General features: G+C 35.1%; 1 pseudogene across 1 annotated transcript; it reads left to right on the top strand.

Annotated features, from left to right (window-relative positions):
* The first annotated feature begins 1,650 nt into the window (after nucleotides 1-1,650).
* Nucleotides 1,651-2,391, top strand: LOC104663593 (annotated as a pseudogene). The gene has a single exon (XR_004053545.1). The product of XR_004053545.1 is annotated as a signal recognition particle 19 kDa protein pseudogene (transcript).
* Nucleotides 2,392-22,265: the final 19,874 nt, after the last annotated feature.

Genomic DNA, 22,265 nt, shown 5'->3' with positions numbered 1-22,265 from the left:
ACTTGGCAGGAAAGAAAACTTTTATTTAGAAACTTGGCTTCTTGAACACAGAATTCTGCTGCTGTAAGATTTCACGTTAGACATTTAGTTGAAATGCAAAAATAAATGTTGGAGAACTGGAAGTAGATGAGTTTGAAAGGACTATTCAGTGAGTGAATTTACAATTTAAACTATTGTCCACTTCTCCACTTCATTTTGTTGGATTATAAAAGTAAGTGAAGAAAACATCTTTTCTTATAACAATCACAGCAGACCTGTGTTAGGGTTCTCCAGAGAAACAGAATCAATAGAACATACATACACACACACATATATGTATACACACTATACATACATACATATATATACACACATACATATATATACACACATACATATATATATAGTGGGGGAATATGTGCGCATGTGTGTGTGTATGTGTATATATATGTATATACACATAGATGGAGATACATGCATATATATCTATCCATTATATATATCATTATATATCTATCCATTATATATATGCATTATATATCTATCCATTATATCTATCTATTATATATCTATCCATTATATCTATGCATTTTATATATATATATATATATATATGGAGAGAGAGAGAAAGAGAGAGGTTTATTGTAAGGAATAGGGTCACTAAATTGTAGGGGCTGAGAAGTACAAAATTTGTAAGGCAAGCTAGCAGGTTAGAAATTCATGTAAGAGTTGATCATGCAGTATGGAGTCCAAATTTCATAGAAGGTAAGAAACTCAGATAAGGTTTTATGTTCCACTCTTCCGGCCAAATGTCTTCTTCTTTGGAAAACATGTCTTTGCTCTTCAGGCCTTCACCTCATTGAATGAGGCCCATTCACGTTATGGAGGATAATGTGCTTTACTTAATATCTACTAATTTAAATGTTAATGTCACCTAAAATTTATCTTCATGGCAACATTTAGATTGGTGTTTGCTAAAACAACTGTGCACTGTGGCCTAGTCAGGTTGATACATTAAATTTACCATCACAGTGTCTTATCGTTTGTTAGGCTCCTTTTTCTGACATCATCTTCTCAATTAGCTCTGCTCAGTTTCAGCTTACTCCATGAAATAAAATGCAACATGGTCTCAGACATTTGTTTAAGGGGTCTCCAATTTTCTGCAGAACTGAAATCCCTGATTTGTATTTTGGAGAACTCTCCAGAGGAGAGCCATTTGGACCAAATCATAGCATAAATTCTAGAGTAGCTCTGTTTGTCAAAGGTTTGGTGAATGAGGTAATGAGTGACAGAAGAGGATAATATTAACACAGATTTGTAATTAAATTGATGTTATTATGGATGGAGTATCCTTTGTGTCATTACTGCTATAAGTAAATTTTCATGAACTTCTTGAGGCAGTCCATTGGTCAGATACATACATCAAGCCTGATAGAGTAATGAGTAAGGGTAGATTTGGACCTGTCCAAATTCCTACCTCTGGAATCTCAGTGGTCCTCTCGACGGATTTGTTTAGAGCAGAACTGAGGCTTTCAGCACTAAATTTAAGCTCTCAAAAGGCCAACTGCCCATACAAATGTAAGTGGCCGCACAAAGTGAGCAATAAAAAAATGAAGTTGGCGGGCTGTCTCGGAAACTCGGAGCCGGGTTCCTCCCGGGTTTCTACCTACGGCTCCTGGGCTGTTGTTGTTTAGACTCTTGTGAAGATGGCTTGCGCTGCCGCGCGGTCCCCGGCCGACCAGGACAGGTTTATTTGTATCTATCCTGCTTATTTAAATAATAAGAAGACCAACACAGAGGGAAGGCGAATCCCCATAAGTAAGGCTGTTGAAAATCCTACAGCTACAGAGATTCAAGATGTATGTTCAGCAGTTGGACTTAACGTTATTTCTTGAGAAAAATAAAACGTACTCTAGAGAATGGAATCGTGATGTCTAATACAGAGGCAGAGTCCAGGTCCAGCTCAAACAGGAAGATGGCAGCCTCTGCCTTGTGCAGTTCCCATCACGTAAGTCAGTAATGTTGTATGCAGCAGAAATGATACCTAAACTAAAAACAAGGACTCAAAAAGCAGGAGGTGCTGACCAAAGTCTTCAACAAGGAGAGGGAGGTAAAAAAGGGAAAGGAAAGAAAAAGTAACCTCGTATCAGCATCAAGTATGTGGTACTACTGTAAGAGACATGAATGGAGACTTCTAATTTGTATCAGAGGGAAACAGAAGCTTTTTGTTTGCATCATTTAACTGAACTGTGAACGCTTGTGCCTCTCATCTTTATTATCGGAGTTGACAGTGAAACAAATTTACATCAGAAGTTTGCATCTCGCTTTTATGCCGTATAAAAGAATTTTTTTGTCTTTCAATGCAGTTTTTTTTGGAAGAAAGAATATTTTTAAATGGACAATGGACTTTACAATAAGTTACTTGAAATGAGTTACTTGTTTCAGATAAATTTCAATTCGATTTAAAATAAACACTTTGTCCACCTTTTAAGTTAATGAAATAAAATTTGAATCTGAAAAAAAAATGAAGTTAACCATTGCAGCTCTTTATGAACGCTTGCATGCTGCTTGAGTTCTTTAGAGCCACAAGGACAAAATATTGGACAAAAATGGACAAAATATTGTTGTTTTACAGTCATGAAACTGGGAGTTCAGAACTCAAATTTCACTTGCTAAAGAACAAATAGTAAACATTGGGGTCAGAACAAGAACTACATCATCTGGTCTGTTAAGCATTCATAATTGCTGTTCTGGAGAGCAGAAAACATTATGTTTCTGAAGCAAATTAGTGGCCAGTGGCACTGAACTACTTGTTTTAGAGGTAAAAGTTCTGACAGAAAAAAAAGAAAAAAAAATGTGAAATCACTTTGAAAGGCTTTTATTGTAAGTTGCCAGAGAAAAAGTAAAATTTACATGAAACTACTGATTTAAAATGTAACATTAAAAAAACTGGAAGAAGAAAGAAATGTGTTTTTTAGTTATGATAATAAAGGAAGTAATTTTCTTTTGTGCCTGGTAATTATACTAAAAACATAACTGCAACTCAAATATAACTGCATCTTTGAAGAAGGTTTAGGGGGTGAAAGACATTCATTTGTGGATTCTGAGGATCAGCTTGATCTTTCCTTCTTTACAGAGATCAAAAGGTTCATTGTTATTTGAGAAAAGCAGGATTCAATTATGGCTGAGATGAAAGACAGTGAGAGCTGAGTAGCTGCCTTGGCAATAGTTGTTAATTGAGTATCCAACTAGAGACTCTTCTAATTGACTCTTCAAAATCTTAATTCCAATAATTATGCCATTTAGACATCAGAGGAATGCTAACAAAGCAACAAAACTCAAAATCATTGCAAATGACTAGAGTGGCTAAGTAATAAAGAAATTAGAAGAACCATTTTCCTGGCCCTCCAAAATTAGTGTGTAATGCCTCAAATCGATTCATTTATCTTCCACAAGTCAAATAATAGATCTTTGGCATCCCAGAACTTGTTTCTCTTTATCTAAATAACTCCATCCTTTGTCTCAGGTACAAAAGCAAATTATTCCATCTCAGTTACCCATTCTGTCATCACCTACACCCTGAGCTCTGAGCCCTGCCCATTAAGGGACTCTTTTCTGGATTCAGCAATAAGTTCCTGCTTCTACACAGTGTATACAAGGTTCAGTGTATTCAGTTTAAAAGGAGTGGCTTACTATTTCTTACATTGCAGATTTTTAGAAGTTTTGTCAAAAAAAATTTGTTCTGAGAAATTAATCTGTGTAGAAATAAAAATATGGGTAATTTTTAAATTATTAGTTATTTTTCCAAAAGAAGGTTAGGGGCTCTAATTATGTGAAAAAAATTTCTCTACTCTCCTAAGTCAAACCCATCAAATATAATAAAATAACTTCTAGAGATAACACACACACACACACACACACACACACACACAGCCATGACAAAAGTAGGTGATAAACCTTCAACTGTATTTAATTTGCATGACATGAACAATTAAATGTTTTCTAAGAGAAGATCAGACATTCTATAGGAAATAACTTCAGAAGGAAGATCTTAAATTTCTTAATCCAGAAGCTTAAAATTAGGGCCATGTATTTAGATATGTTTTTAACTGCCATTGTTACACTCACTGTTTGTACCTGCCTGACATAAATAAGCAAGCATATTCTTAATGCAGTCTCCATTTTTCCCCGTGTACTAAATATCAGTCATATAGGGGCAAGAGTCAGGATGGAAATGAGTATTTCTTGAATACCAGTCACTTTCTTTCATATCAATTGGTTTTATTTACTTCAGAGCCTTTTATCACACCCGAAGTGACTTCACTTGTTTATTGAGATGTTCGTAGTTGATTTTCCCTCAAAAGAAGCTAAAGCAGAACTCTTCTTGTCATGTGCTCCTCTGTACCCTGAGTACCAAGCAGAGTGACTGGCATATAGTAGGTCTTCATGTTTTTTAATAAATTCCAGGCACAGGACTAGACACGGTGTGATTATTACCTCATAAATTCTCAAAGTGATCTTGAAATGTAAATATTATCATCCCTCTTTGGTGATGAAGAATCAAGACTTAAAGGAATTAAGGTATCTTGCCAAAGATCAAACAGTTAAGAAGAGGCGATATAAACTCAGGTCTGATGTGTATTCTGTTTGGGGGTCATGGGATAAGGCATGCTTCCCAATGTGGGTCATGGCTGTAAGCAATGATTAGAGATAGTAAGCAAAATGATACTAAGTAGCGCGTGTTAGATCATTTAAAAAGTTACATCCTTTAAAACTTTCTTCCAATTAATCTAATTATGTGAAGGATAAAGTCCCATATTAGTACCAGTGTGTATTTAATGTTTCTCTAATAATTTCTACTCTCTCTCTCCCCTCAGTTCAGTTAAGGGCAGGTAAGAATATAAAGCTAGAATTTTGTTTTCAGTATGTTGCTTTTGACCAAGACTTATCTAAGGCAAGATATCCACTTGCAAGTGTTCCACAGTTCCGTTGTAGATAGCATTCTAGGTAAGGCTCTGAATTTATTTAAAGAAAATATTACTCAATTAGATAATAGTACAAGTGACATATTTGGCAAAAATTATGGAAGAGGTATATAATGTCTAGTTTTGAAAATCCTTCTCTGAAGCAATTTATAAAGCCCTGGAAGAAAGAAGGTATTGAGCAATACCTTCAAACAATAGAAGGTATTGCTATGATAGAGAAATTCAGATACGTATCTCAAAATTATTTTAAACATACTGCACTTCAGGTATCAAATTTAAAGACCACTAACTTCTCAGCATAACTAGGATAAATACCACTGTGGTACAAAAACTAGGACTACGATAAGGTTGCAGTCCTTACCTAATAGTTCCTATAATATAGTTGAGGAGATACAGAAATAATCAGTATGCAAATTAGGAAACAAAAAAATGTGTAAAAGAAAAAATATGATATGGGAATTTATGGTTCTATAAAATACTAATTCCTGTTATCATTAAATTTATCAATTGTAATAATAATTAATTATATTATTTCTTTAATTATGAACTACAACATACAAATTATATACCTATATACATGTTAAAAGTTAATTATACATAATTACAATGAAAAATTTTGTCATGCTTGCTCATAACAATAGTAAATATCCTTGCTAATTCTAATATATAAACATAGAAATGAGAACATAGAGCTGCAACCCTGTTTTGGATGCATATACAATAGAGAAGTAGTCACACTGGCAAAAGTGAGGAGTACCCTTTCTTATAGTTGCAAGAAAAGCCTTAAGGGATTGGCAAATATGACCTGCTAAATTGCCAACCATTTAAAAATAACCAAATTCATAACCCCAGTAAAACTAACATATCTTTAATATGGCACAAAGTTAGTGCTTTACTAAGGTATGGTGCTGCCTGAGAAACTGTCATCACTTTGTATACTTTAGGGTAAACGTTTAACAATGGAGGGACTGGTTTTCCTCTTAAATTCTTTATGCTGACATCTGTTTATAGAGAGTATTAGAGTACATTCACGTGGTTCAAAGACTTGGGTCTCATGTGGGGCCATTTGTCAGTCCCTCACTACTTTCCAGAGCCAACGTTTAAAGGCATAAATTTTCAAGGACATCTGGTGCTTTCTTAAGAAGGGAAGGGTGTCTGTGTGGTCACGAGAACATGGCCCCTAAAAGCACGAGCCCTAGGTTCAGATTTTGACTCTCATTTACTGGAGCAAACTGCTTGATTTCTCTAAGCCTCATTTTTTTGCAACTGTAAACTGTAGGAAAGAATAATGCTTATCTCAGGTTATTTTGAAGATTAATTAAAATAAAGCGAGAGAATTGTCAGTGAATTGTCTGGATGTAATAAGCCCTCAGCGTGACCTGCTGTTGGCCTGTGTTATGAACCACAATGTTCTCTTTTCGGGACTTTTCCAGAGACCTCAGGTAACATGATCCCTGTAACCTTACAGCACTCTTTAGGGTTGGGACCCACTCCAGTGCTTCAGGCCAGCTCCACATGTGTGAAATTTGGGCTCTTTCCTGAGCTTCTTCAAGCTTTCTTTTTTTTTTTTTTTTCCTTAGCCGAGGGAAGTGCAAAGTCCATGACCCATGACTCAAATCCATCTCCTTTTCTTAGCACAACCAAAGAGAAAGTCTACACTCAAACTTAAACAGGGACTGTTTGATTTCTGCAAACTGAATGCCTCTTCACCATATCCCTTGTAGATAAGTGTGGAACATCCATCTCATTTGCCATTCTTTAACTGGATTTTCCTGCTAAGGGTAACATTTAATACAGGACCTATCTTAATCTTTTTATAGCCACTGACTGTAGTTCCCTGGCAACTGTTACATTTTGCCTCTGACAAACATTATGTCAGATATTTTCCCAAACAAAACATAAAGAAAATGTTTGAACTTGGCCTGTGTTATTTTTACATACCTTTTCTTTATAGCCAAGTGTTAGGATAAAGAGGATATATAAGTTCAGTGAGATAAAAAGAATGCAAGACCTTTAGACTCACTCATTCACCTGTGTATAAAACAAAATGTTTTAATTCGTTGGAACCCTTATTCAGAGGAAGAAACATACGTAAAATTCATATTTTCTCATGGATATATTGATCCAGTGCAAAGTAGCCCCCGACTGCTCTAACTTGCTGCTCTTCTCTATGGCCCTGCCAGGCTAGCCAAGGCTGATGGATCCAAGAGTGAATTAGATTCCAGAGAATGGAACTGAGAAGACACAGGGCTCTTATTTCTGAAGTCCCTGGAGCTATTGTTATTTTTACTCTTCCTGGGGCTTGATGAAGTATCCCTGGAATTCCACCATACCTGAATATCCTTATTACAAATTCCCTTTTTTGGTTTAAGAAACCCAAGTGGATATCTGTTGTATGTAACCCAAATAACCCTAATATATGATTTAAATAAAAAATTAAAAATATTAAGCTTATTAGCTCTATTAAATTAGGCTTTTGTATGTGTTTAAGCATATTAAACACAGGACTAAGAAGATAGTACAATTCTTTTCATTATAAAATGCATGTTACTTGTTTCAACAGCCAACAGGTAGGGTTGGCTACCTCTTTAAAAAATATCAGTAGAGACATACACTCTCATTCAGTGAATGTCCAAAATGATAACACATATTTAAAAAAGAAAAATATACACACACACGGCATTTCAGATTTTTCTATTTTATCCTCACCAAAATTATCTTTTTAAAAATGACCTAAATCTTTTGAATTAAAACAGTAGGAATTTCTTGGGATGTTTAAGCTGTTAGTAATACATGTTAACTCTAGAGAGTCAAGTAGTCACATGACATTCTTTTGCAAATGAGTTATCATTTCTTTCAGCAGCGGATTTAAAACAATTTGATGTACTGGTAATTTCGCAGTAGCTATTTTACTCCTTCTAATATCATACATATCATTCCATTTAGCCATGTATATATAGATATGAGACAAGGGTCTTGCTCTGCTGTCCACGCTGGTCTCAAACTCCCAGCTCAAGTGATAGGGCCACCTCAGCCTCCACAACGGCTGAGGTTATAAGCGCCCACCACTGTGCCTGGCTAATTTCTCAACTGCTTCTTTCATCACTACACAAACCCTTCAAACATACTACGCACTTTCTTATCTTCGAAACTTTCCTCAAGCTGTTGATGCTATTTAAAATTCTATCTTCACCCCTCCCCAGAAGCTATTTGCAAGGAAAACTCATATTCATCCTACAAGGTCATACTTAAATATCACCACATCTGGGGAGTATTTTCTGTACACCTTCTGTCCACACCTCTTTGAGCAGAATTAATCTTCATATCCAATTTATTTTTCATCATATTCTTTTGTAAATACCTATGGTACTTCCATGTTCTCATCTATTAGTAGTTCTAGGTCTGTCCTTGAAGTTGTCCATGAATCCCTTTATAACACAAACTCTGTCTTGTACATAATTGTCTTTCCAGCATGTTAGACAATTCCTCACTAATTATTGACACTCAGTAAATGTTTGTTCTTGTAAATAAAAAATTTCAGTTCAGAAAAATGCGAGGAGGAATTGAGGTGTTTGTGAATTATTAGAACGTTCTTAAATGTAATACCGAGATATTCTTTCATTTGGATATATTTCCCTATTTACGAATTTATTAAAATTTGCTAAGAGATTTTCAAAGTGGGTTTTAACAATTTCTCATTCTAGCAGCTCAGCAGTGTATAAAAGCAGTTGTTCCATATCCCTGCTGACACTTTGTAGCTCACATTTTAAAATGTATATATTCCTTGATTTGTTTTGACATTTCATACAGCATTTTTGTTTCTAATGTTTGTAAGTAAAATTGACCTACATTAATTTTTGTTCTTAATTTGATCATTTCCTTCATTCTACTTTCCTCATGTACACAGTTGCCTTTTTCTATTTTCTTATATTGCATACTTAGATCACACACTTTCATTCTTTCTTTGTTTCTAATAGATGCATACTATATGCAAAGCATGTTGTAACTCTTTCTCTAGTACTACTTGAGCACCATTGCACAAGTGTGGAGATATGGAATTTTCATCATTTTTTTTTCTATGTATATTCTTTTTTTTTTTTTTTTTTTTTTTTTTTTTTTTTTTTTTTTTTTTTTTTTTTTTTTTTTTTTTTTTTTTTTTTGAGACGGAGTCTGGAGTCTTGCTCATCGTCCAGGCTGGAGTGCAGTGGCACGATCTCACCTTACTGCAAGCTCCGCCTCCCGGATTCACGCCATTCTCCTGTCTCAGCCTCCCTAGTAGCTGGTACTACAGGCGCCCGCCACCACGCCCAGCTAATTTTTTGTATTTTTGGCAGAGACAGGGTTTCACCGTGTTAGCCAGGATGGTCTCGATCTCCTGTTTTCTATGTATGTTTTGACTTTTATTATGTATTCTTTCACTTGAGACTGGTTTAGAAGTGTAGTTTTCAGTTTCCCAAATATATATTCTGCGGGGAGATAATTTTATTGCATTTTGCCAGTATGTCACATTTTAATTGTTGACAACTGCTGTAAGAATTGATACAGGTATCCCGGAAATGAACGTGCTGCCTATCTTTTGGGTACTCTACATGCCTGTTCGACCAGGCTTGTTGAGTTTTGACTGCTTGATCTAACCTTCCTAATTTCTTTGTCTGCTTTATCTATAAATATTCAAGAAAGGTATATTAAGATCCCTCTCTATAATTGTGGCTTTATCAATTAGTCTTATTTTATACCAGTTTTCTTATTTTATACCAGTTTTCTTTGTAAGCTTCATAGCTATGTTTTAGTTTTACACAGATTCAATACTATTTTACATATATTAAAATATTATTAGATATTAATCTGCTTTTTTAATTGACAATTAAAAATGTTATGTATTTATGTTGTGCAACACAATGTTCTGTTACGTGTGTATATTGTGAAGTGGGCAAATTGAGCTATTTTACATTATATATTACCTCACACACTTTTTTTTGTATGTGGCGAGAACACTTAACATCTACTCACTTAGCAATTTTTACATATACAATTTATTGTTGTTAGCTATAGCCTTCATGCTGTACAATAGATCTCTTGAACTTTTTCCTCCTGTCCAGCTGAAAGTTGGTATACTTTGACCAATATTTTCCTAATTCTCCCACCTGTCAACCGCTGGTAACCACCATTTTACTCTTTGTTTAGACTTTTTTAGATTCTACATACAAGTGAAATAATGTGGTGTTTGTCTTGCTGTTCCTAGTTTATTTCACTTAACGTAGAGTGTTGCAGGTTCATCTATGTTATTGCAAATGGCATGGCAGAATTTCGTTCTTTTTTATAGCTGAATAGTATTTCGTTATGTATATATGCCACATTTTCTTTATTCATTACCCATTATAGACACTTGGTTGATTTTTATCTCACCTATTGTGAATAATGGTGTAATGAACATGGAAGTGCGGATCTCTTCAGCATACTGATTTCATCTCCTTTAAATATATAACCAGCAGTGGGATTGTGGATCACATGGTTACATTTTTAATTTTTTGGGGAGCATTCACACTGTTTTCTATAATGGCTCTACCAATTTATATTCCCATCAATAGTGTGCACAAGGGTTCCCTATTCTTCACATCCTCATCAACACTTATCTTTTGTCTCTTTGATAATAGTAATTCTGACATGTGTGAGATGATATACCATTGTGGTTTCAATTTCCATTTCTCTGATGACTAGTGATGTTGATCATTTTTTTCATATACCTGTTGCCCATTTGTATGTCTTCTTTTGGAAATTATCTATTCACATTCTTTGCCCATTTTGTTTTTGAGACAGAGTTATGCTCTTGTCACTCAGACTGGAGTGCAATGGCATGATCTTAGCTCACTGCAACCTCAGCCTCTGGGTTCAATCGATTCTCCTGCCTCAGCCTCCCAAGTAGCTGGGATTACAGGCACCCACCACCAAGCCCAGCTAATTTTTCTATTTTTAGTAGAGACAGGATTTCACCATGTTGGTCGGGCTGGTCAACTCCTGATCGCAAATGATCCACCCCCCTCGGCCTCCCAAAGTACTAGGATTACAGACGTGAAACACCACACCTGACCCTTTGCCCATTTTCAATCTGGCTATGTTTCTTACTACTGAGTTATTTGAGTTGTTTGATTTATTATATGTTTTGGGTATTAACACCTTATTATATGCATGGTTTGCAAATATTTTCTCCCATTTTGTAGGTTGACTCTTCTCTATTATTTACTTTGCTGTACAGTTGTTTCAGCAATTGTTGATTGTTTCCTTTCCTTTCCTTTCCTTTCTGATACACAGGTACCTCAGGACATGAACCCCATGAATCTATAAACATTTTTAAAAATTTAAAAATAGATTTTAACTAAATTTACTTATAATTCTGAAAACCTTTTATTCAACAGTAATTATGTTAAGTGGTAAGTCTGCTTAAACATAATTTCCACATTTTTTGGTTAACTTTAGGAACCTAGTCTAACATAAATTATACCACTTGTATAAACTTTATTTGTCTTAATCTTTGAATGTTTGGACAGTTATTATGCAAGATAGAACACTGAAATATTAGACCATAATTTTTGCTCATTATTTGCATATGTTATAAAATTTTATTCCTTTTGATTATAATTTTGAATATGTTCATTTTTTCCACTTTAAGATGGTGTAAAAATGGCACACACAGCTATAAGTAGTTGTTTTGTGTACTCACTTAACTTCCAAACTTTTTGTAAATGAGAAATTATATATTTTGGCTAAAGATGAACGTTGAAGTTATCCTGGGAGCAATGGTTTCAGAAAAGACCAAGCATGTATGCGAAGTATTTGAACGTGTTTTTATTCATCAGTGGGAAAAGAGAGTAGTTTTATCTTAAAACAAAGAGTCTGGTTGTTGAGAAAGTTAAGGAGGGTAGTGAAAGAAAAAACTTGTATGGACAGAGAAAGTTTAGAAGGCTTATATAAAGCATGCTCGTCCAACCCACAGCCTGCGAGCCACATGCAGCCCAGGATGGCTTTGAAAGCGGCCCAACACAAATTCGTAAACTTTCTTAAAACATTATGAGATTTTGTTTGTGACTTTGTTTTATATTTCATCAGCTATCGTAGTGTTAGTGTATTTTATGTGTGGCCCGATAAAATTCTTCTTCTTCCAATGTGGCCCAGGAAAGCTAAAAGATTGGACACGACTTGTATAAACTTTATTTGTCTTAATTTATAACAATTCCAAGTGAGTCTGAAGAAAAGCAATGAAAGCCATTAAAATTTTGGCAATGTTAACTCAGCTTTTATGAGTTTAATTATAAGATAAAAAGAAAAAAGCCCCATGAATTCTGTACTGCTAAAATATTATGTTAACATGGTTTCCTCTATTAAAATGACAAATTGATGTGGGAGACTTCAGTCTGCTTTTAAGTGATGTAAAATTATTTGTTACTTTTCGTGTAAACTACTCAAATAGCTGAGATTCTCTTTCTTAGCAGATTAACATTGTTTGTTTATGTTACTTTGTGTCCTTGATTACTTAAAAAACAAAAATTTCTTCCTTCCAAAAGAGTTAAGTTTTCTTATAGATGTCCTACTTTCCATTTATGTTTGTTTAAAAATAGTACGTTGTCATTTTGATTAGCAGGAGATCCAGCTGCTACCATTCATTGTTCTCAAGCACTTATGCTCCCATCTTAATCAACTGAACAGCTTTTCTAATAATGCTTTGGATATGGTCTCCTTAAGGTCATACGCAGAATTTGAAAAAATAAAATATAAATAAATAAATGAATAAATTCAAGATGTCTTTTTATACTACATAACATGTTTTGTTTTCCTTTTTTAATTTTATAAAAGGAGCACTAATAGAAATGTTCTTAGGCCTTTTTTGTATGCTCTATATTTTGTACTTTGTACTATACTATTGTAAAAGTTGGAGGAGAATAGTTGTGAAACAGAGAAGTTTCACCTTTACTGGTTGAATTGCATTCAGGTAAGTATATTATCAATCTAAATTATCAATCATTCAGGTAAGATATTATCAATCTAAACATATTTCAGAGATTACATACTTTATAGGAAAGCTCTCACATGCTCATAATATGTTACTACCCTAAAGTTGAGTTGTTTGAGTGCCTCATGTATTCTGGTTATTAATCATTTGTCATATAGACAATTTGCAAATATTTTCTCCCATTCTGCGGGTTGTCTCTTCATTTTTAATGTTTCCTTTGCTGTACCAAAGCTTTTTAGCTTGATGTAATCCCAATTGTTTATTTTTGCTTCAGTTGTTTATGCTTTTGAGGTGTTTGAAAAAATACTTGCCCAGATCAGTGGCTTGGAGTTTTTTCCCTAACTTTTCTTCCAGTAGTTTCATAGTTTCAGTCTTAGATTTAAGTCTTTAATCCATTTTTATTTGATTTTTATGTATGGTAAGAGAAAGGGGTCTAGTTTTATGCTTCTGCATATGGTTATTGTTTTCTCAGCACCACTTATGTCTTTTCCCTATTGTATGTTCTTGGTGCCTTTGTCAAAGATGAGTAGGCTGTAAATGTGTGGATTTATATCTGTGTTCCCTGTTCTCTTCCGTTGATCCAGGTGTCTGTTTTCATGCCACAGCCATGCTGATTTGGTACCTAGAGCTTTGTAGTAAATTTTGCAATCAGGTAATGTGATGCCTTCAGCTTTGTTCCTTTTGTTCAGGGTTGAATTGACTATTGGGGATCTTTTGTGATTCTATATATTTTAGGATCATTTTTATTGTTGTGAAGAATATCATTGGTATCTTTATATAAATATTTATATATTTATATGAATATTATATGAATATTCATATAAATATATCAATTTGTATTTCATGTAAATTGGGGTACTATTGTCATTTTAACAATATTAATTTTTCCAATCCATGAGCATGTAATACCTTTACATTTAATCTGATTTAAAAATGAGCAAAAGATCTGAATAGACAATTTCCCAAAAAAGATACACAGTTGGCCAATAGGCATACGACATAATGCTCATCACTAATCATCAGAGTAATTCAAATAAAAAACATAGTGAGATGGCTTCTCACCCTTGTTAGAATGGCCTTTATCAAAAAGACTATAAATAACAGGTACTGGCCAGGATGTAGAGAAAGGGGACCCTCGTACACTATTTTTACAACCACTATGGAGAACAGTATGGAGGTTCCTCAGAAAACTAAAGATAGACCAAGCATATGATCCATCAGTTCCACTACTGAATATATGTCTTCTCAAAGAGGAAATCAGTATATGAAAGACATATCTACACTCCCATGTTGATTGCAGTCCTATTCAAAATAGCCAAAATATGGAAACAGTCTAAATGCCCATAGAGGAATGAATGAACAAAGAAAATCTTATTTAGCCATAAAAAGAATGAAATCCTGTCATTTGCAGCGACATTAATAGAACAGGAAATCATTATATTTAAAGAAATAAGCCAAACATGGAAAGACAAAAATTGCATGTTCTCACTCATACATGAAAGGTAGAAAGTGAATCTCATGATTGTAGAGAGTAGATTGGTGTTTACCAGAAGCAGGGAAGGGCAGTAGGAGGTGGGATGACAAGGACTTGATTAATTGGTACAAATGCACTGTTTGATAGAAGAAATAAGAGCTAGTGTTAGACGAGTGGGATGGCTATAGTTTACAAAAATCTATTGTACATTTCAAAGTAGGTGGAAGAGAATAATTTGAATATTTCCAGCATAAGGAAAAGGAAAATATTTAAGGTGATGCATATGCCAGATACACTGATTTGATCTTTACATATTATATGAAGGTATCAAAAAAAGTAACTATGCTCTCAGTCACAAACATAATCATTAAACTGTGTTATCTGATCATGAGGAAACTAAATTAGAAATTAACTTACAAATAGTAATTAAAAGGTCACAGTTTGGAAGATGTAAAAAAAAAAGCCCAAAAAATTAATGGCTTAAAAAAAATAAGTCACAAAGAAAACTATAAAATGTAATAGGTGAATGACAGCAAAAATACTAAAATATGAAAAAAATAAAAACAAAATCAAAATTTGTGAGGTGCAGCTAAAACAATATCTAGAAGTTATTAATAGCCCCAATATCTTCATTACAAAAAATAAATTAAGTGTTTAATCTAAGAAGCTAGCTAGAGAATTGGAAAGAACAGTAAGAAAGTTGAAGATAATTATAAAAACAAAGCACAATTTAATTAATCTAGAAAAAAGTTAATGGAGATTTTTTTTTTTTCTCTGTCGCCCGGGCTGGAGTGCAGTGGCCGGATCTCAGCTCATTGCAAGCTCCGCCTCCCGGGTTCACTCCATTCTCCTGCCTCAGCCTCCCGAGTAGCTGGGACTACAGGCGCCCGCCACCTCGCCCGGCTAGTTTTTTGTATTTTTTAGTAGAGACGGGGTTTCACCATATTAGCCAGGATAGTCTCGATCTCCTGACCTCGTGATCCACCTCTCTCGGCCTCCCAAAGTGCTGGGATTACAGGCTTGAGCCACTGCGCCCGGCCTGGAGATGATTTTTTAAAACTTCCTTCGAAAGCTAACCATCTAGGCAAACCTGCAGGAAGTTTGATCAGTATATATATCTATATTGATCTATCTATCTATCTATCCAGAGATTAATGCATTAGTCATATAATGGCATACTATTGTATAGCAGCTAGACTGAGTAAATCAGATCCACATGCATCAATATAGAGAAATCACAAAAACATAAGAAAAGAAAGTTGTGATAAAAATTTCCGTAGTTTACTTGTTTAGTTATTGAGCAATGTTTTATATGTTTATACATATACATGTATGTACTTACACACACATTCATGCATATGCTACAGATATTTATGTGATAAATATCTATTTTTATAGGTAACTGAAGCATATGACATAATGTTAGAATTTTTAAGTCTTTTTTTAAACTAATGAAATAGTACACATATGCTTGATGGTTCTTTTTCAGCTTTTCTCTATCCCATTAGCTTTTTCCCTCCACAGAGGTAACCATTATTCTGTCAGTGTTTTTATTGTTATTTCTTTTAAAATTTCCCAGCTAGTTCATTTTTTATTTTGAAGAAACAAACTTTTTATTTCCCAGTTTTATCTGAAACATAACCATGAGTAATAGCATAGAAAAGTAGAAATTTGCCTTCTTCAGAAAGTTTTTAATTTGTTCTTTGTAGCACATGGTATAAAATGTTTAAATCGGGCAATGATCTAGATTATTTAACATGTAATTATTTTTCAAATCAGATGTACTAGAAACATATTTAAATATTGGCCTAATCTTGATATCACAAAGCAGAAAATACAGCATGTTAATTATTTTTAGGCATCCACTTTTACAAGCTCTTTTTGGGACAGGCAGGGAACTGGGCAAAATGTGCCAATTGAAAGAGCAAGTACTAGCCTTCCCACAAAGAGAAGATACCATAATATCTAGAAATGACCCGTAGAATAGGTAAAATAGTATATACATTTATGTTAGATGTTGTTTAATTGAACATTGGGCAATAATCAAAAGTTCCAATGTTAGTGCTTTCATGTTGTATAATACTGGACACTATAAATAAGAGGTCCAAGATTTAACTGCTTTTTTCTTTTTTTTCTTTTTCTTTTTTTAAATTTTGAGACAGTGTCTCACTTTGTCACCCAGGTCAGAGTACAGTGGCATGATCTCGGCTCGCTGCAGCCTCTGCCTCCCAGGTTCAAGCGATTCTCCTGCCTCAGCCTCCCTAGTAGCTGAGATTACAGGGGTGTGCCACCATGCCCGGCTAATTTTTATATTTTTAGTAGAGGTGGGGTTTTGCCACGTTGCCCAGGCTGGTCTTGAACTCCTGGTCTCAAGTAATCCACCCACCTTGGCCTCCCAAAGTGCTGGGATTACAGCCATGAGCCATCGCACCCAGCCTAACAGCATTTTTTTTAATCAAAAATCTTTGGAGAGGCCATGCGTGGTGGCCTCTTCCGAGGTCCTTCTTCCTAGATCTCCCAACGTAACTGTAGATAATCCAAATTATTTCCTCCCATGGATCTCTGCTCTTTGCTGCAGAACTAATAGGGTGATATTTGTTAAGATTCTAATAGTCATGCATTTCCTCCCAACAAAATTTATAACATCTGTGGGAAAAAACTCACAATGTAGTTTCTCTTTTTCTATTTTAGAAAATTATAATTCTTCTTTGACAATTTTATTTTCTAGAATTTTCTTTTACTTGTCCAAGGAACAATTTCATTCTTTGAAATGACTAAGCCCGAAAAATTCACATTGACATTGAGGACTACGGGAAAAAAATGAGTGTTTTCCTAGATGCTATGGACAAATAAAACAGAAAAAAAATGGAACATAGAATTGACATTAACTACAGGTCTTTAGAGCACGGGTTCATTTGGCTAATGTGGAAAGAAGTGTAGGAAAACGTGAAAGGCAGTGCCCAGTGCTTTCTTAACAAAAGGTGGCTTTTTGCACTAATATATACTCCATCCCCCAAAGTCTTACATGTTGCTTTTGTGGAATAAAAATTGTGTGTGTATATATATTTCATGCAATATATTGTAGTAATTAATCCCTACCATCAACAAAAATTAATTTTCTGACACAGGTAGCCTATGAGTTTTTTCCCTCTAGGATTTTTGTTATCCATCTTATGTACCTTTCCTCTGTTTTTGGAAACTTTTAATATTAAGTGTACCAGTACATGCAGACTGATTAATGATTACACAGTCTTACTCTCAGCTGTGGTAAAGGCCAATATCAGAAAGCCAAATTGCCTTTTACTCACTCTCGATTACACTGTTGGGTCCTTTCACAGTTTATCAGTCCCTAGGATCTTTCTTCAAAATTAAGAAATAAATTGCCTTTCTCAAAGAGATATTGTGCTTGAATATCATGAGGGGAAAACTATCATTTACTAACTACAGTATTTCCATATGGCAAGAATCTCCTCTATGAGTCGCAATTGACAAATTAGTCAAATCTCAGCTTTTCTTTCTTATTTTTTTCATGTCGTCTTCGTTTCAAATTTGAGAGATTTTGCATCTCTTACTTTCTAGCTCAAAAACTCATAGATTGCTTTAAAGGTGTTTTTATTTTTTGTCCCTTTTATTCTGCAGGTGTGGATAAAATATTTAAAAGAATTTTCACACAAATGCAATTATCCCCAAATATATCACATCAATATTTCACTTTTGGCATGCTGAATAAAAATAGTATATTCCAGTACATACTTGTGAATAAGTGCAAGCTGTGAAATCATATCTTAAAACTCTTATCAAGTATTAGCCTGGGCAAAATAGCAAGATCCAGTATCTGCAAAAAATTAAAGAATTAGCTGGGCACAGTGGCACATACCTGTGGTTCCACCTGCTTGGGAGACTAAGGCTCCCTTAATCCTGGGAACTAGAGGTTGCAGTGAGCTATGATTGCACCACTGAATTCCAGCTTGTGTGACAGAACAAAAATCTGTCTCAAAAAAATGTACTAAGTTAGTCAAATTAATGTCTTTTTACTATTCATTGAAATTTCATGTGCTCTTCTACCTCTTCAGTTTTGAAGTGTACCATTATTAGCAATTCATGTAAAATCCCTACATTCTTAGAAAACTACACATATTCATTAATACATGCATTTTTACTAGACATTAAGCCAGGCTTTAAAAGTAATAGTTTTAAACATTCTTAGATCCAAAAAAAAAAAGTCATATAAAACTCAAGATATATTCGTTTACCACAACAATTTTATTTTTCTGGACAATACATAAATATGCCAACATATTCTTAGTGGTACAGTGCCTACTGAGGTCGGGTCCTCGTGTGTTATATGGGAACAATTAATTTGAGTTGGAATGCTCAGGGGAAACATGGTGAAGAGGAGATCGTAAATGGCTTACCCAGTGTGTGGATATATAGAGACCAAAGGGAGTAGAGGATTATAGTTAGAAATTTGAGTAAGTCTTGTTTAGGAAAGAGTAAAGTGTTTGACCTTTATGAAAGTCACAGACCTACACTGGGAAACAGCAAAGATAAAATTAGACTAAAAGAGCAGGTTGCATTGTGGAGGATCTTCAAAAGGACATTTTACTATAAAAAAAAAAAAGGCAGAGATTCACTGAATGTTTTTGAGTGGGTGTAAGCGAAATGGTGAAATCTGTGATTTAAGAAAATAAACGTAGAGCAATGTTTATTTATGTATGTTCTCAGGATTATTAATTAATGAGGTTACGCCAAAAGTGTCTCCAAGGTCAAATACATGTGGAAAATTGTGGGTTTCTTTACTGCAAATTTTCTCTAAGATGCTAATATGTTAATAGATGTTTTGACCATCCTAAAGAAAAATACAGGATTTGGCAAGCATGACCATGAAACTCTTTCTAGAAAAGCCTGCATGGATCAAGGATTAATGGCAAAAACTGTAATTACTTTCACACCAACATAATATAGAGATAAATACTTAATACGATAAATATTCCAACCAATTACCTTGATTAGATTTATGAATATATCAAGTTATCACCTGGTGATATAGTTTGGATATTTGTCCACTCCAAATCTCTTGTTGATACATGATCCCAAATGTTGTAAGTGCGGCCAAGTGGGAAGGTTTCAGTTTATGGGGTTGGATCCCTCATGAGTGGCTTAGTGTCCTTCCCAAGGTAATGAGCAAGGGCTTGCTCTATTAGTTCACAGGAGAGCTGGTGGATTAAAGAGGCTGGCATCTTCTCCCATCTCTCTTGTTTACTGTCTTGCCATGTGACCCGCCTGCTCCCCTTTACCTTCCCTCATGTGTACGAGCTTCCTGAGTCCCTCAGCAGAAGCAGATGCTGATGCCATGCTTCTTGTAAATCTGTACAACCCTAAGCCAAATAAACCTGTTTCCTTTATAAGTTACCCCAGCTCAGGTATTGTTTTATACCAACACAAAACAGACTAATATGCATGTACACACCAAAAATATGTGCATTTATTATTAATAATAAAAAAGTAATACCACATGGCATAAATGGGAAAATAGAAGATCTATCATGTGGGAAGATTTTCTCAAACACAGATGCATGGGATTGGGAAAAGGAAAGCTCAGATGGGATGAGCTGGGATCTTGGAATGTCCTCATTCAGTGAGCACAGTGAAGATGGAGAAGATGACCTTCTCAGCAGATGACCTGTGAGCCAATCTTATGAAGAATGAGCAGATGGAGTCCTGGGTCCTGCATCACTGGGTTTGGGGCATTCCCTGGAATCTGGGACAGCCACTGCCTAAGCATCTGCCAGGACCCCTGGCAGTCCCACTGACTGTTTCTCATCAAAACCAGCTGAATTTTTCAAGGTACCTAAAGTATCACTGTTTTTTCAAGTCGAGTTCTTTCTTCCCCAAGGGGGAAGTGATGTCTTCTCCAAAAATGCTGAGGCAGTTTTCAATGAGAAATTGTACAGTAGAAACCTGTAACACAAAAGGGGAAAATAGGGTGTTCTTTTCATTTGACATAGGTATAAATCACATTTCATCTGTGAATCTTGGAGTGAAAAAAACATGAAATTCAGAATTCTAAGAAAAATTCAGAGTTGATACATAAAGGCATGAACCAGTTTTCTCTAAGAAACAACTATGATCCTTTCAAGAGCATTTAGGGCATGTATGTTAACATACTTATAATCAGTGGGCTAAAGTTATAATTTATAGCGTAGCTTAATAGTTAACACTTTATATCAGTGCTCTTATCTTTAAAAATAGGGTAATTTTCAAGTAACCCCTGTAGGATATTTGGAGTGAAGATATATATTCTTCAATTCTTGTAGAATATGTACAACTTTAAAGCACCCAATAGAATTATAAAACACCCAATAGATAAAAACTTGTGAAATTCACTTGTTAAATATCTTAAATTTGGGAAGCAGACATTCTCTGAGGGTCTTTTGTGAAGGAAGGAGGCAGCTGGAGAGAAAATGTCTGCTAGTCTAACTGCAATCCCTTTCTATGCATTGCCTCTGGGTGATCTTGAGAGAGAGCTGGAGTCTTACTATTAGGTACATTGTAGCTCCATTAGGATATTCTAGAATGTTTTACTAGTTTTCTCATTCCAGCAGCAGAGACAAAATAATAGCCAAGTAGTTGCTTGAATGTCAATTGTGAGCCCCGATTGACAGAGAAAGGCAATATGTGCAGAGCCATGAGTGCTGACATTATCCAAACCACCAATAAGGTGTCAGTAATGACCAGAGAAGCTGGGCCTTATCACCACTGCCATTGTTGAGATGAGGAAACCGTGGCTTGGAATCTTTGCCTAAGGTTATACATCCCTCAGTGATGAGACTGAGAGTTGAATCTTGGCTTGTCAAACTCCAAAGACCAGGTTGGTTTTTATCATGTTACACAACTTTCTTATCTCTTTGTGGTATAGTTAATCTAGTGTTTTGTCTCCTACATGGGAAAAAAGAAGTGGCTCACTACTCTCAATTTCCTGTTTAACAAACTACCTTCTTATATACTTTCTACCACTCCTACAATAGGATAAATGACTCTGCTACTCCAGAGAAGTGTAAAGTGTACACCTTAAAAAAATGATTCATCATAGTTAATATCCTGAATTTCAGGTTCAAAGTGGGAGCTCTGCTCCCCAGGGCATAAAAGTGCAAGATCTCATTACCTTTTTCATGAATCCATTTTCTACTTCTGAGCAGCAGGAAGTAGACAGCTAAAGAATGCTTGGGGCTATACACTTGTATAAATTATAAGCTGTCATCTGATTGGCTGTGGAATGCTGCTCAATGTTATGTAACACTCCAAAAAGGTATCGCAAGAGAACAACATTGGCCTTGCATTACTGTGCCCTGGATGTGAGACATGGAGTCAAAGGAGATTATTTTGGAGCTTTAACATTTAGTGACTGTTCTGCTGGGATTTGGACATGTAAGAAGTCTGTTGCCCCCTTTTTTTGGCCAATTTATCCCTTTTGGAATGAGAGCATTTACTCAATGCCCGTACCCCTATTATACCTTAGAAGTAACTAACTTGTTTTTGATTTTACAGGCTCATAGGCAGAAGGGACTTGCCTTTTCTCATATGAGACTTTGGACTTGGAATTTTGAGATAATGCTGGAATGAATTCAGACTTCGGAGGATGGTTAGGAAGGCATGAAACGTGAAAGAACATGAGATTTGGGAAGGGCCCAGGGCAGAATTATATGGTTTGACTCTGTGAACCCACCCCAATCTCATTTGAATTGTAATCCCCGGTGTTGGGGGAGGCACCTGGTAGGAAGTGGTTGGATCGTGAAGGTGGTTTCTAATGGTTTAGCATCAT

The sequence above is a fragment of the Rhinopithecus roxellana genome, chromosome 2 (genome assembly GCF_007565055.1).
Source record: "Rhinopithecus roxellana isolate Shanxi Qingling chromosome 2, ASM756505v1, whole genome shotgun sequence".
NCBI classification, from domain to species: domain Eukaryota; kingdom Metazoa; phylum Chordata; class Mammalia; order Primates; family Cercopithecidae; genus Rhinopithecus; species Rhinopithecus roxellana.
Note: the sequence above shows the minus strand (reverse complement) of the source record. Positions and strands in the feature narration are given on the sequence as shown.